At 38.6% G+C, this 11,954-nt stretch overlaps 2 non-coding genes across 2 annotated transcripts; both read right to left on the bottom strand.

Annotated features, from left to right (window-relative positions):
* Positions 1 to 4,721: 4,721 nt before the first annotated feature.
* Positions 4,722 to 4,829, bottom strand: LOC112768910 (small nucleolar RNA R71). Its single transcript, XR_003186286.1, has one exon. It is a non-coding gene; the product is annotated as a small nucleolar RNA R71 (small nucleolar RNA).
* Positions 4,830 to 10,938: 6,109 nt separating this feature from the next.
* Positions 10,939 to 11,042, bottom strand: LOC112768367 (small nucleolar RNA R71). Its single transcript, XR_003185803.1, has one exon. It is a non-coding gene; the product is annotated as a small nucleolar RNA R71 (small nucleolar RNA).
* Positions 11,043 to 11,954: the final 912 nt, after the last annotated feature.

The raw sequence follows: 11,954 nt of genomic DNA, 5'->3' as shown, positions 1-11,954 counted from the left end.
TTGCAACTTGTGAATAGATCTGGCATTCCAACTTGTTTGACTTTTCCTTACCTAGTAAAGGATAACCAAACAGAGTAACCATTAATTATAAATTAATCTTACAATCACACCATCAATGATAGAGATTCTAACCAATCAATTCCCAGTCAAGGCTTTTATTTATATTATTTAAAATTCCTCAATTTAAATTCCAATTTACTTAGCTCAACATTTTGGAACATCTGATTAATAAAACAGCACACTTTTCTGCAACTCGTTGGGAGACGACCTGGGACATAAAACTCCCAGTAATTTTAATTTAAACTCTCTGTGACATATTTATAAGTTGATAGGCAGATTTTCGGTGAGTTAAGAACTATACTTGCAACGTAACCATTTTAATAAATTCTTAATTCACCAGCTTCTGCTTACCATCAATTTTTGGCGCCGTTGCCAGGGAGTTGCAATAAAGTAATAATTTTATTAATTAGAATTTATTTATTTGTATTTTATTTAATTTTGCTACTATGAGCTTCATGTTTCTTCCGTCAAATGACACGTTCACTTCCTGATCCGCGCTTGCTAATATTCGATCCTGAAATTGAAAGGACTATTTCACGAATAAGGCAAGAACAGCGTAGGTTAGCCCGCTCTGAGGGTGGATGTGAAAGTGAATCAGAGGAAGAAACCAGCCCCCGTTGATGAGCGGATAATTTATACGCTTTTTGGCATTGTTTTTAGTATGTTTTTAGTAGGATCTAGTTACTTTTAGGGATGTTTTCATTAGTTTTTATGTTAAATTTACATTTCTGGACTTTACTATGAGTTTGTGTGTTTTTCTGTGATTTCAGGTATTTTCTAGCTGAAATTGAGGGACTTGAGCAAAAATCAGATTCAGAGGTTGAAGAAGGACTGCTGATTCTGTTGGATTCTAACCTCCCTGCACTCAAAATGGATTTTCTGGAGCTACAGAACTCAAAATGGCGTGCTTCCAATTGCGTTGAAAAATAGACATCCAGGGCTTTTCAGCAATATATAATAGTCCATACTTTGGCTAATTTTAGATGACGCAAACTGGCGTTCAACGCCAGCTCTCTACCCAATTCTGGCGTCCAGCGCCAGAAAAGGATCCAAAACCAGAGTTGAACGCCCAAACTGGCACAAAAGCTGGCGTTCAACTCCAAGAATGACCTCTACACGTGCAACACTCAAGCTCAGCCCAAGCACATACCAAGTGGGCCCCGGAAGTGGATTTATGCATCAATTACTTACTTCTGTAAACCCTAGTAGCTAGTTTATTATAAATAGGACTTTTTACTATTGTATTAGACATCCTGGATTGTATTATTGATCCTGTGATCACGTTTTGAGGGCTGGCCTCTCGGCCATGCCTGGACCTTTCACTTTTGTATTTTCAACGGTAGAGTTCTACACTCCACAGATTAATGCAAAGTACTATTGTTTTCTATTCAATTCAACTTGTTCCGCTTCTAAGATATTCATTCGCACTTCAACCTGAATGTGATGAACGTGACAATCATCATCATTCCCCATGAATGCGTGCCTGACAACCACTTCCGTTCTATTTTCGATTGAATGAGTGTCTCTTAGATCTCTTAATCAGAATCTTCGTGGTGTAAGCTAGAATGATGGCGGCATTCAAGAGAATCCGGAAAGTCTAAACCTTGTCTGTGGTATTCCGAGTAGGATTCAATGATTGAATGACTGTGACGAGCTTCAAACTCGCGAGTGCTGGGCGTTAGTGACAGACGCAAAAGGAGGGTGAATCCTATTCCAGCATGATCGAGAACCGACAGATGAATAGCCGTGCCGTGACAGGGTACGTTGACCATTTTCACTGAGAGGAGGGGATGTAGCCACTGACAACGGTGATGCCCTTGCATAAAGCCAGCCATGGAAAGGAGTAAGACTGATTGGATGAAGATAGCAGGAAAGCAGAGATTCAGAGGAACAAACGCATCTCTATACGCTTATCTGAAATTCTCACCAATGAATTACATAAGTATCTCTATCTTTACTTTTTATTAATTGATATTCGAAAACTCCATAACTGTTTTATATCCGCCTGACTGAGATTTACAAGGTGACCATAGCTTACTTCATACAAACAATCTCCGTGGGATCGACCCTTACTCACGTAAGGTTTATTACTTGGACGACCCAGTGCACTTGCTGGTTAGTTATGCGAAGTTGTGAAGATATGTTTAGACCATGGTTCTGTGCATCTGTTTTTTGTGCCATTTCCAGGGAATCAATTTCGAACAACAATTCACAACCTGAGTAACAATTTCGCATACCAAGTTTTTGGCGCCGTTGCCGGGGATTGTTTGAGTTTGGACAACTGACGGTTCATCTTGTTGCTCAGATGAGGTAATTTTCTTTTTGTTTTGTTTTCAAAAATCTTTCAAAAATATTTTCCTTTGTTTTCGAAAAAAAATTTAATTAAAAATGTTTTCAAAAATATATTTTTCTTCAGAATTTTTAAGAATGAATTCTAGTGTTTCATGAAACATGTTGAATCCTATCTGGCTGTAAAGCCATACCCAACTTGCTTCGGGATTGGTCTTCAACTAATCACCTCAATGGAGCCATGTCCAATTCTTTTGGATAGGGCATGTTAGGCTTGTCATGTCTGAATTACACTCATATTTTTACTAAAGCTTGGCTGGCTATTAAGCCATGCCTGACCCTTTGATTGGAGCTTTAGACTAAAGAGCATAAGATTCCTGGAATTCATATTAAAAATTTTGGAATCCTTATTTTTCTTTTTTTCAAAATGATTTTCGAAAAATTTTTTAAAAGAAAATACAAAAAAAAATCAAAAAAATCATAAAAATCAAAAATATTTTTGTGTTTCTTGTTTGAGTCTTGAGTCATGTTATAAGTTTGGTGTTAATTGCATACTCATCTTGCATTTTTCGAAAATTTTCATGCATTCATAGTGTTCTTCATGATCTTCAAGTTGTTCTTGGTAAGTCTTCTTGTTTGATCTTTGTATTTGCATGTTTTGTGTCTTTTCTTATTTTTCATATGCATTCTTGAATTCTTAGTGTCTAAGCATTAAAGAATTCTAAGTTTGGTGTCTTGCATGTTTTCTTTGCATTAAAAATTTTTCAAAAATGTGTTCTTGATGTTCATCATGATCTTCATAGTGTTCTTGGTGTTTATCTTCACATTCATAGTATTCTTGCATGCATTCATTGTTTTGATCCATAACTTTCATGCATTGCATCAATTTTCTTGTTTTTCTCTCTCATCATAAAAATTCAAAAATAAAAAAAATATCTTTCCCTTTTTCTCTCTCATAAATTCGAAAATTAGATTTGATTTTTTCAAAAATTTTTAAAATCTAGTTGTTTTCATGAGTCAAATCAAATTTTCAATTTAAAAATCATATCTTTTTCAAAAATCTTTTTCAAAAATCAAATCTTTTTCATTTTTCTTAGTTATTTTCGAAAATTTCAAAAATATTTTTCAAAAATCTTTTTCTTATTTTTATATCAAATTTTCGAAAATAACAATAACAATTAATGTTTTGATTCAAAAATTTCAAGTTTGTTACTTGCTTGTTAAGAAAGATTCAAACTTTAAGTTCTAGAATCATATCTTGTGATTTTAAAAATCAAATCTTTTTCAAAACTAATTTCAATCATATCTCTTCAAAAATATCTTCTTATCTTATCTTTTTCAAAACTTTGATTTTAAAATATCTTTTCTAACTTCTTATCTTCATATCTTTTCAAAATTGATTTTCAAATTTGTTTCAACTAACTAACTAACTTTTTGTTTGTTTATTATCTTTTTCAAAACTACCTAACTAACTCTCTCTCTAATTTTCGAAAATATCTCCCTCTTTTTCAAAAATTTCTTTTTAAATTAACTAATTATTTTAATTTTTAATTTTGATTTTCGAAAATTTCTAACCTTTTTCAAAAATTATTTTTGAAAATCACTAACTCTTTTTCAAAAATATTTTTCGAAAATTCTTCTCCCTCATCTCCTTCTAATTATTTATTCATCTACTAATACTTCTCCTCATCTCACATCTCTGCTCTCCTCACCCTTGTGTTCCCTTACATTACATTCTTTGTCCCCTTCCTTTCTTCCACTTACATAAGGACCTCTATACTGTGGTATAAAGGATCCCTGTTATTATTATTATTTTTCTGTGCCCTCTCCTTTGTCATATGAGCAGGAGCAAGGACAAGAACATTCTTGTTGAAGCAGATTCAGAACCTGAAAGGACTCTGAAGAGAAAACTAAGAGAAGCTAAACTACAACAATCCAGAGATAACCTTTCAGAAATTTTCGAACAGGAAGAGGAGATGGCAGCCGAAAATAATAATAATGCAAGGAGGATGCTTGGTGACTTTACTGCACCTAATTCCAATTTACATGGAAGAAGCATCTCCATCCCTACCATTGGAGCAAACAATTTTGAGCTGAAACCTCAGCTAGTTTCTCTGATGCAGCAGAACTGCAAGTTTCATGGACTTCCATCTGAAGATCCTTTTCAGTTCTTAACTGAATTCTTGCAGATCTGTGATACTGTTAAGACTAATGGAGTAAATCCTGAAGTCTACAGGCTCATGCTTTTCCCTTTTGCTGTAAGAGACAGAGCTAGAATATGGTTGGACTCTCAACCTAAAGATAGCCTGAACTCTTGGGATAAGCTGGTCACGGCTTTCTTAGCCAAGTTCTTTCCTCCTCAAAAGCTGAGCAAGCTTAGAGTGGATGTTCAAACCTTCAAACAAAAAGATGGTGAATCCCTCTATGAAGCTTGGGAAAGATACAAACAGTTGACCAAAAAGTGTCCTTCTGACATGCTTTCAGAATGGACCATCCTGGATATATTCTATGATGGTTTATCTGAGCTATCAAAGATGTCATTGGACACTTCTGCAGGTGGATCCATTCACCTAAAGAAAACGCCTGCAGAAGCTCAAGAACTCATTGACATTGTTGCTAATAACCAGTTCATGTACACTTCTGAGAGGAATCATGTGAGTAATGGGACGCCTATGAAGAAGGGAGTTCTTGAAATTGATACTCTGAATGCCATATTGGCTCAGAATAAAATATTGACTCAGCAAGTCAATATGACTTCTCAGAGTCTGAATGGAATGCAAGCTGCATCCAACAGTACTCAAGAGGCATCTTCTGAAGAAGAAGTTTATGATCCTGAGAACCCTGCAATAGCAGAGGTGAATTACTTAGGTGAACCTTATGGAAACACCTATAACTCATCATGGAGAAATCATCCAAATTTCTCATGGAAGGATCAAAGGCCTCAACAAGGCTTTAATAATGGTGGAAGAAATAGGTTTAACAATGATAAACCTTTTCCATCATCCACTCAGCAACAGACAGAGAACTCTGAACAAAATACCTCTAATTTAGCAAACTTAGTCTCTGATCTATCTAAGGCCACTGTAAGTTTCATGAATGAAACAAGGTCTTCCATTAGAAATTTGGAAGCACAAGTGGGCCAGCTAAGTAAAAGGATTACTGAAATCCCTCCTAGTACTCTCCCAAGCAATACAGAAAAGAATCCAAAAGGAGAGTGCAAGGCCATTGACATAAGCACCATGGCCGAACCTGTAAGGGAAGGAGAGGACGTGAATCCCAAAGAGGAAGACCTCCTGGGACGTCCAGTGATCAATAAGGAGCTTCCCTCTGAGGAACCAAAGGACTCTGAGGCTCATCTAGAGACCATAGAGATTCCATTGAACCTCCTTATGCCATTCATGAGCTCTGATGAGTACTCCTCTTCTGAAGAGAATGAGGATGTTACTGAAGAGCAAGCTGCCAAGTTCCTTGGTGCAATCATGAAGCTGAATGTCAAATTATTTGGCATTGAAACTTGGGAAGATGAACCTCCCTTGTTCACCAATGAACTCAGTGATCTGGATCAACTGACATTGCCTCAGAAGAAACAGGATCCTGGAAAGTTCTTAATACCTTGTACCATAGGCACCATGAACTTTAGGGCTCTGTGTGACCTTGGTTCAGGAATAAACCTCATGCCCCTCTCTGTAATGGAGAAACTGGGAATCTATGAGGTGTAAACTGCTAAATTCTCATTAGAGATGACAGACAAATCAAGAAAACAAGCTTATGGACAAGTAGAGGATGTGTTAGTAAAGGTTGAAGGCCTTTACATCCCTACTGATTTCATAGTCTTGGATACTGGAAAGGAAGAGGATGAATCCATCATCCTAGGAAGACCTTTCCTAGCTACAGCAAGAGCTGTGATTGATGTTGACAAAGGTGAATTAGTCCTTCAATTGAATGGGGACTCCCTTGTGTTTAAAACTCAAGGTCATCCTTCTGTCAACATGGAGAGGAAGCATAAAAAGCTTCTCTCAAAACAGAGTCAACCAGAGCCCCCATAGTCAAATTCTAAGTTTGGTGTTGGGAGGCCACAATCAAACTCTAAGTTTGGTGTTGAACTTCCATATCCAAACTCTAAATTTGGTGTTGGAGAGTTTCAACAATGCTCTGAACACCTGTGAGGCTCCATGAGAGCCCACTGTCAAGCTATTGATATTAAAGAAGCGCTTGTTGGGAGGCAACCCAATTTTTATTTATCTAACTATATTTTTCTTAGTTATATGTCCTTATAGGTTCATGATCATGTGGAGTCACAAAACAAATATAAAAATTGAAAATGGAATCAAAAACAGCAGAAGAAAAATCACACCCTGGAGGAAGCACCTGTCTAGCGTTCAACGCCAGAACAGAGCATGGTTCTGGAGCTGAATGCCCAAAATGGGCAGTGTCTGGGCGCTGAACACCCAAAATGGGCAGCATCTGGGCGCTGGACACTAGAACTGCACCCTGGAGAGAAGCTGGCGTTGAACGCCTAGAACAAGCATGGTTCTGGCGTTCAACGCCAGAAATGGCCAACAAATGGGCGTTGAACGCCCAAAATGGGCACCAACCTGGCGCTGAACGCCCAGAGTTGTGTGCAAGGGCATTTTACATGCCTAATGGGTGTAGGGATGTAAATCCTTGACACCTCCGGATCTGTGGACACCACAGGATCACCTCAAGATCTGTGGACACCACAGGATCATCTCAAGATCTGTGAATCCCACAGGATCCCTACCCACCTCACCCTCTCTCTCTCCATTCATAGTCATCCCTTCTGTTTTCCATTCACCACTCACGTCCATACACACATCCCTCCATCTCCTCTATATCTTCTTCTTCTTCTTCTATTCTTTCTTCTTTTGCTCGAGGGCGAGCAACATTCTAAGTTTGGTGTGGTAAAAGCATAAGCTTTTTGTTTTTCCATAACCATTAATGGCACCTAAGGCCAGAGAAACCTCAAAGAGGAAAGGGAAGGAAAGTGCTTTCACCTCTGAGCCATAGGAGATGGAAAGATTCATCTCTAAAGCCCATCACTAAGAAAAGGATGGAGCAAACAAGAGAGCCCACTCATGGAGCTCAAGAAACATATGAGGAAGCTCACCATCAAGAGATCCCTGAGATACCTCAAGGGATGCACCTTCCTCCACAAAACTATTGGGAGCAAATCAACACCTCCCTAGGAGAATTAAGTGCCAACATGGGACAATTAAGGGTGGAACATCAAGAGCACTCCATCATGCTTCATGAAATAAGAGAAGATCAAAAAGCAATGAGGGAGGAGCAACAAAGACAAGGAAGAGACATAGAAGAGCTCAAGGACATCATTGGTTCCTCAAGAAGGAAACGCCACCATCACTAAGGTAGATTCATTCCTTGTTCTTATTTCTTCTGTTTTTCGTTTTCTATGTTATGTGCTTATCTATGTTTGGGTCTTTATTACATGATCATTAGTAGTTAGTAACTTTGTCTTAAAGTTATGGATGTCCTATAAATCCATCACCTCTCTTAAATAAAAAATGTTTTAATTCAAAAGAACAAGAAGTACATAAGTTTCGAATTTATCCTTGAACTTAGCTTAATTATATTGATGTGGTGACAGTACTTCTTGTTTTCTGAATGAATGCTTGAACAGTGCATATGTCTTTTGAAGTTGTTGTTTAAGAATGTTAAATATGTTGGCTCTTGAAAGAATGATGACAAGGAGACATGTTATTTGATAATCTGAAAAATCATAAAAATGATTCTTGAAGCAAGAAAAAGCAGCAAAGAACAAAGCTTGCAGAAAAAAAAATAGAAAAAAAAAAGAAAGAAAAAGAAAAAGCAAGCAGAAAAAGCCAAAAGCTTTTAAAACCAAGAGGCAAGAGTAAAAAGCCAATAACCCTTAAAACCAAAAGGCAAGGGCAAATAAAAAGGATCCCAAGGCTTTGAGCATCAGTGGATAGGAGGGCCTAAAGGAATAAAATCCTGGTCTAAGCGGCTAAACCAAGCTGTCCCTAACCATGTGCTTGTGGCGTATAGGTGTCAAGTGAAAACTTGAGACTGAGCGGTTAAAGTCAAGGTCCAAAGCAAAAAAAAAGAATGTGCTTAAGAACCCTGGACACCTCTAATTGGGGACTTTAGCAAAGCTGAGTCACAATCTAAAAAGGTTCACCCAATTATGTGTCTGTGGCATTTATGTATCCAGTGGTAATACTGGAAAACAAAGTGCTTAGGGCCACGGCCAAGACTCATAAAATATCTGTGTTCAAGAATCATCATACTGAACTAGGAGAATCAATAACACTATCTGAACTCTGAGTTCCTATAGATGCCAATCATTCTGAACTTCAATGGATAAGGTGAGATGCCAAAACTATTCAAGAGGCAAAAAGCTATAAGTCCCGCTCATCTAATTAGAGCTATGTTTCATTGATAGTTTGGAATTTATAGTATATTCTCTTCTTTTTATCCTAATTGATTTTCAGTTGCTAGGGGACAAGCAACAATTTAAGTTTGGTGTTGTGATGAGCGGATAATTTATACGCTTTTTGGCATTGTTTTTAGTATGTTTTTAGTAGGATCTAGTTACTTTTAGGGATGTTTTCATTAGTTTTTATGTTAAATTCACATTTCTGGACTTTACTATGAGTTTGTGTATTTTTCTGTGATTTCAGGTATTTTCTAGCTGAAATTGAGGGACTTAAGCAAAAATCAGATTCAGAGGTTGAAGAAGGACTGCTGATGCTGTTGGATTCTGACCTCCCTGCACTCAAAATGGATTTTCTAGAGCTACAGAACTCAAAACGGCGCGCTTCCAATTGCGTTAGAAAGTAGACATCCAGGGCTTTCCAGAAATATATAATAGTCCATACTTTGGCCAAGTTTAGATGACATAAACTGGCGTTCAACGCCAGCTCTCTGCCCAATTCTGGCGTCCAGCGCCAGAAAAGGATCCAAAACCAGAGTTGAACGCCCAAACTGGCACAAAAGCTGGCGTTCAACTCCAAGAAGGACCTTTACACGTGCAACACTCAAGCTCAGCCCAAGCACACACCAAGTGGGCCCCGGAAGTGGATTTATGCATCAATTACTTACTTCTGTAAACCCTAGTAGCTAGTTTATTATAAATAGGACTTTTTACTATTGTATTAGACATCCTAGATTGTATTATTGATCCTGTGATCACGTTTTGAGGGCTGGCCTCTCAGCCATGCCTGGACCTTTCACTTATGTATTTTCAATGGTAGAGTTTCTACACTCCATAGATTAAGGTGTGGAGCTCTGCTATTCCTCAAAGATTAATGCAAAGTACTACTGTTTTCTATTCAATTCAACTTGTTCTGCTTCTAAGATATTCATTCGCACTTCAACCTGAATGTGATGAACGTGACAATCATCATCATTCCCCATGAACACGTGCCTGACAACCACTTCCGTTCTATTTTCGATTGAATGAGTGTCTCTTAGATCTCTTAATCAGAATCTTCGTGGTGTAAGGTAGAATGATGGCGGCATTCAAGAGAATCTGGAAAGTCTAAACCTTGTCTGTGGTATTCCGAGTAGGATTCAATAATTGAATGACTGTGACGAGCTTCAAACTCGCGAGTGCTGGGCGTTAGTGACAGACGCAAAAGGAGGGTGAATCCTATTCCAGCATGATCGAGAACCGACAGATGAATAGCCGTGCCGTGACAGGGTGCGTTGACCATTTTCACTTAGAGGAGGGGATGTAGCCACTGACAACGGTGATGCCCTTGCATAAAGCCAGCCATGGAAAGGAGTAAGACTGATTGGATGAAGATAGCAGGAAAGCAAAGATTTAGAGGAACAAACGCATCTCTATACGCTTATCTGAAATTCTCACCAATGAATTACATAAGTATCTCTATCTTTACTTTTTATTAATTGATATTCGAAAACTCCATAACTGTTTTATATCCGCCTAACTGAGATTTACAAGGTGACCATAGCTTGCTTCATACCAACAATCTCCGTGGGATCGACCCTTACTCACATAAGGTTTATTACTTGGACGACCCAGTGCACTTGCTGGTTAGTTATACGAAGTTGTGAAGATATGTTTAGACCATGGTTCTGTGCATCCGTTTTTGGTGCCATTGCCAGGGAATCAATTTCGAACAACAATTCACAACCTGAGTAACAATTTCGCATACCACCCGTTCTACTGATTCGGTTGTTTTATGTGCAGAAAAAATGGCAGCTAGAAGAGTTACCATTCAGGAGGAAGGAGCTCCTGATTTTACAATGCAACCGTTTCAAGTGCATCATCCTGCGGTAGCTACGGATTTTGAAATAAAGACTGCACTGCTAAATTTGATGCCCAAGTTTCATGGCCTACCTGCTCAAGAGCCTATCAAGCACTTGAGAGATTTTCAAGCATCCTGTTCTACTGTCAGGCGTGATGGCATTGCTGAAACTTCAATTCTGCTGAAAGCTTTTCCGTTCTCTCTTGAGGGAAAAGCAAGAGAGTGGTACTACACTCAACCTCTAGCAAATGTATCCAACTGGGATACACTCAGAAAGGAGTTTCTGGAGAAATTCTTTCCATCTGAAGTTACTGATAAACTGAAAAAGGATATCTCTACAATTGTTCAGGATGACAATGAGACTCTCTTTGAATACTGGGAGCGCTTCAATAATCTTCTGGAAGCATGCCCCCACCACATGATCGACAAGATCGTGCTACTCAGCTATATCACACAAGGTATGAGACCCCAAGATAAGACCACATTGGAAAGTGCCAGCAATGGGTCTATGAAGAAGTACAAGACCACTGATGAAGCTTGGCAATTGATCAGTGATTTAGCTGAATCTACTCGGAACCACAGACAGAAGCAAGGCCGTTCAAGAGCCGTTGCAGAAGTATCTTCTGGCATAGAGACTGCTACTCTAAATCGAAGCATCTGTAAGATGACCAACCTGCTGAAGCAAATGCAGTGAATCAACAAGCTCAGCAAACTCAACCGCAGCAAAACTAACAACTAGTTCCGCAAAGAATTTGCGGAATTTGTGCTGATTACAGCCATTACACTGATGAATGCCCGTAGCTTCAACAAGAAGACAACATGGTGGCGTCCACTCACAAATTCTATGACCGCCCCAACCAAGGGTACAATCAAAGTGGAAATAATAACCATGGATGGCAGGATAATTCAAACCAGAATTGGAGGGACAACAATAATAGTGGAGGTAGAGATAATCAGGAAAATCAGAGGTGGAATAATAACAACAACAGGCAGCAAAATCAACCTTACCGAGCACCTCACCTGAGGCAAAACCAAGGACCACCGAACAATCAGCAGCAAACCTCTCAATTTACTCATTCTTCTGTATCTTCTAATGAAGATTTATTACAAGCTTTTGAGAAAAGACAACTGGCCATGGAAAATACCATCGTGAACAGTATTAATGCCAGTCTGAATGGTTTCACCTCTACTCTGCAAGCTTTTATGACACAACTTGGTTCAGCACAAAATTCCTGTAACCAACCTTCAAGCACCGCTGGAATCCCCTCTCAACCATTACCCAATCCAAAAGGAGGCATTAATGCCATCACCCTGAGGTCTGGAACTACACTG

Source organism: Arachis hypogaea, chromosome 17 (assembly GCF_003086295.3).
Source record: "Arachis hypogaea cultivar Tifrunner chromosome 17, arahy.Tifrunner.gnm2.J5K5, whole genome shotgun sequence".
Classification (NCBI taxonomy): Eukaryota; Viridiplantae; Streptophyta; class Magnoliopsida; order Fabales; family Fabaceae; genus Arachis; species Arachis hypogaea.
Note: the sequence above shows the minus strand (reverse complement) of the source record. Positions and strands in the feature narration are given on the sequence as shown.